Consider the following 5,000-nt stretch of genomic DNA (forward strand, 5'->3'; position numbering starts at 1 on the left):
ACACACACACACACACACACACACACACAATGTTAAAAGTCTTCGGCTATCTAAACTACAAAAACGCAGCAATCTGCACAACTTTATGCAAATGAGGCCTGCCTTCCGTCAGCCAATCAGACGTCTTCGCTTTACTTAAGCAGAAGGTGGTTTACGATGGCGAGAGTGAGCGAGCTCAGGATCACACGTCACTGACCGAGTTTCCTTCTCAGTGACGTGACTTATTAACATCAGAGAGAACAGAGAGGTTGGTGAGGAAACAGGAACATTACATGCAGCTGTATGTGGATAAACGTCCTGATGCGTTCTGTAATAAACGCTAGCTGACAGTTTGCTAATGACGTGACATAGATATTATATACACTAGATGTCGCCTTGGTTACGGCAGGACCCCCTCCTCTTAATGCATCAGCGTCAATGTAGACAAAGAAATAAAATCACTATAAATCGTCATGAATGTGATTTCTAGTCTTATTGGTTCGTTCCAAAGGTCAGACATGTATTTATCATCAAGACCAGAGAAAATTTAAGGTTTTGATAATAACATAATCTACTTTTTCACAATATAATACATAGTGCTAGTAGGTGTAAGTTTATTACTTACATTCTTCCACTTGAGTATACTTCATATGAACAATCACTACTTACCTTATAGCCTACTGCATGTAACCCTGCTACAATGGTGTGACTATACATGTTCATTTACACATTTAAATTGGATTGGTTTATTAAATATGATACACAAAGTAATTTGCAGGTGGAAGCAAATCACAAATTTGAGAGGAACATAATGTAAAAGTTATATAGTTGAGGTGCCAAAGACTGTTCAATCTTTTCTTTATTCCTTTCCCACAATACTTTTACAACATTAAATAAGTAAATTCACATAAACCAAAAAAAAACCCACAAAGTTTGACTTTGAGGCTGAACTTGTGTGTTACACTGCCAAGTTACCTGGTGACATCCTTCCAGTAGTGTTAATTTCATCACTTATTTTTAATTTAGTCTTAGTCTTGTGCCAAATGTCCTTGTTAGTTTTAGTCATATTTAGTCATTCACATCTCTTTTTTTGTTAAAGTTTTAGTCGACTAAAAGTCTTTTAATTTTAGTCTAGTTTTAGTCAAAAAATTGTAGTCTTTTTTTAAAATAACACATTATTACTGAGATTATTACTGATAAACATTTCAGTAAAAAAAGTGTTTCACATCTCAAACATTGGTTAAATGTCATAATTCCGTGACAAAATACACGTGTTGGATGATGATTGTTGAACACAAATGTTAAACGTGTCTGGTTTTCACTCTGATTTAGGAGACACATTCACAAATGATGAACCTGTTCTGAAGAGAATTTTATTTTAAACAACACAATTCTAAAGCTGGAGCCCAACAGACTCCGACTGACAACTTAAGTTACAAAGGGTTTTAAAACTGTTTTGGTCGCCTTGTGTCTCATGTTTCTGTTCAAATCAGAAATAAAATAAATATACTAAATAAAATAAATATATAAAAGAATAGACCACTTTACTGTGGGCCTAAAACACAACCTATTTACAGTCTGTGAATCACCAAAGTATCAGTGAGAAGTTGAGAACACGTTTAAACAGTACATACACTCGAACTTGACCACATCACATTTTTTACTTTATTCATACTGCTTTTAATCGTAATGCAAAGACCGGTCATCGGGACACAAGCTGTCATGTACAATAAAAGAGCCTGTGTAGTGACAGGAAATATAATGTAACACAAAAAGTCTAGACCAGGGTGGACTTGCGCTCGGACGAATTGTTTCTACACACACACTAAACAGCGCGAAGCCGCGAACTCGTTGTGAATATTTTAAAGGCGTAACAGCTGATGAAAAAGCAGAGACAATTGTAGACGAAAATGAAGAGATTTTATCTTAGTTTTTATTTTATACAAAACATTTTCGTCTCGTCTTTTTTCGTCAACAATAATGCATGTTAATTTAGTCTTAGTCAGCGTTTTTGGACAGTGGTTCAGTCTCGTCTTAGTCATGACAAAAAAAGGTTGTTGACGAACATATTTCGTCTCGTCTGACAACATTAACACTACCTTCCAGGACGGTCAGCTGAGTTAACCATTTAAAAAAAGTGTTTAGTTTCCCTGCAACTTGTCCATGACTGACGTCTCTGTTTATCACTTGGGAATCTACAAACAGATTCAGATTCAGATTCTTTTATTTAATACCATGTCAGCAATCAAAAGCTATTTTCATGGCAAAAAAATTCAATTACAAAAACACAAATATCATAAATACAATAAAAACAAAACAAATATAAACAAGTCATATTATACATTTTTTAAATTAACACGAGATAAAAAATCCAAACCCTTTTCAGACATAATGTCATTAAATATGTCTTTAAGTGAAGTAAGTTGATAAAAGATCATTCTGCTTGTGTTAAGTCCAGGACAATCTAATAATGTTTGACAGATAAGAGAATCTTACAGAACATAAAGTTGGGTCTTTTCACCTTTAAGCAAAAAAGCATGGGGTCAATTTTTAATGTCCTTATTAAGAGCTTCGGGACCTACAAACATTGTCTGTTTTCCTAACTGTCACAAACTAATGAGTAACTAACATGGATTAGCTGTGGTCGTTAACCAAGGACTAAAACAAACCAACGGAACCAGAAATATAATTTACTAACATTTAATATTATAAAACACATTCTCACTTGTGTAATGTAATCCCTTGCTGTCTGGTTTTTAGATTTATTTCGTTTGAACAACCAAATGCAGCGCAGAAGTCCGGCATCGTCCATATATTTGAGGTAAAGGAGCACCGTATAAAGATGGCGGCGGTTTTGGACCCCAATGCAACATCTAGTGTATAGATATCTATGACGACGTGATAGCAAAGATATTAGCAGGAACGTTTAAGGTTTCTAATAGCGAGCTGGTGCTGGAAGAGCACGTAGGCTTACGGTGAAGACTACAGTAGCGCTAACAGTCAGCTGTGTGTGTGTGAGCGAGAGAGACTTCTGAGGAATGAGCCGTCCAAATGTCGTCTACAGAATCAGACACACAGACGTTATTATCTGGTCTTTTCTCCTTTGATCAGCTAGCGTAAAGGAATGTGAAGCCGGAGGAGAAGGAACGAGTCTAGACCTGCCCACGCCACACGGCCGCGACATTTCTGCTCCGGGTTTGAGGACACGGACGTGACGGGGCGAGAGACGAGACGAGGCGAGAGCAGACGGCAGACGAGCGGCAGATGTTGGCGTCTGTTGGTGTCTCGGACAATGAGGCAGTGTTTGAGGTGTCGGCGCTCTCAGTACCACAACAATCCCTTTACTCCTGACAGGGACGAAGCCGAACGGCCTGAACTCTAACGGGTTTATATTAAAGGGCTCTTTCTCCAAGGTGGCATCGTTTCCTTAGTAACAGCTGTACAGTAACGGGGCTGTGTGTGTAACCTTCAGTGTGATAAAGTTTTAACATTTACAGAAGGAGCCTCCAGTGTCGGAGCCAAGCAACAGTTCAAGGTGATCGACAAGTTTAACTATAATGCTGTTACAGTGCTGTGCTTTCACACACACACACACACACACACACACACACACACACTCTCTCTCACACTCACATCACACACACACATCACATCTCACACACACTCACATCACACACACACATCACATTTCACACATCCACACACACACACATCACACATACACATCCACACACACTCACATCACACACACAGTACACACACACATATACACATCCACACACACTCATCACACATACACACATACAGTACACACACACACACACATACAGTACACACACATACAGTACACATACACACACACACACACATACACACACACATACAGTACACACACATACACGCTAATGGACTCTAGGAACTGTGTTTAGAATTGATTTGATAAGGCAGAATGAAGTAGATTGGAAATAACATGAGCACAAACAGCCTTCTGCTGAGATCCATGTGTTTACAGCTGAAATCTCCCTTCTAACTGGAAAGTGGGCGTGGCCAAATATGGGCTCACGCACAAGGATAAATGTCACAAAATCTAGCGCTAAGCTAGCAAGCAAAAAATACTTTAAACCAGATGACTTCATGTTTGGCATCAAAAGCACAGGATTTAATGTTTCATAACCGAGGCCTCAAATAGTTACGCTAATGTACTGAATGATGAGACTGGACTGCTGGGTCTGCTGTGAACACACACACACACACACACACACACACACAGGTCACATGAGGACTGTAGGGATTAATGGAAACTGACGAATCATTACGACCCTGAACTAGTTATCAAGTTCAGATTTAATGAGTGTGTGTGTGTGTGTGTGTGTGTGTGTGAGAGAGAGTGTGAGAGTGTGTTGTCACGTCTCTGTATGTGATCAGAGGTTATAAAGGCCTGTGTGTGAAAACCCCACTTGTGTGTGTTAAAGGTGGGCTTTCCGTTGTTGGAAAAATGCTCCAGAAACCGACAAACAAAACAAAAATCAAAACAAACCTGTAGCCAATGAGCAGAAAGGGGCGTGTCTTGTCAATATGGGCGGAGAGAGTGTTCAGTGCGCATGTGTGACATTAGCAGAAAGCGGTTTTAACATTGACATGGAGGATAAAAACAAAGAAAGAAAGAGAAGAAAGGCTTACGATAAGGTAAGAAGTAGGACGTGTTAATATAGGATCAGCTTTCCAGCGCTGGAGAGAACTGAAGGAGCAGGAAGTTGGTCACATATTCACAGATTGGAGTTTCCTGAGTCAATAACTCCTGAGCTAAACACTGTTACTACACAAATAACACCTCTTTTCTATCGTAGTAATGTAGAGACGCAGCTACAACCGTGTTTTGTGTAGTAACAGTGTTTAGCTCAGGAGTTATTGACTCGGGAAACTCCAATCTGTGAATATGTGACCAACTTTACTTAAGACGCCGAGGCGCTTTTTTCCTTCTCGATAGGTGAGTAACGTTGGTTTTGTTTTGTTACACAGAA

General features: G+C 39.1%; 1 protein-coding gene across 12 annotated transcripts in view; it reads right to left on the reverse strand.

The window, feature by feature from the left end:
- epb41l2 (erythrocyte membrane protein band 4.1 like 2) overlaps positions 1-5,000 on the reverse strand; it is a 47,904-nt gene that overhangs the window by 23,843 nt on the left and 19,061 nt on the right. The window lies entirely within an intron of this gene.

This window comes from Tachysurus vachellii, chromosome 12 (genome assembly GCF_030014155.1).
Source record: "Tachysurus vachellii isolate PV-2020 chromosome 12, HZAU_Pvac_v1, whole genome shotgun sequence".
Lineage (NCBI taxonomy): Eukaryota > Metazoa > Chordata > Actinopteri > Siluriformes > Bagridae > Tachysurus > Tachysurus vachellii.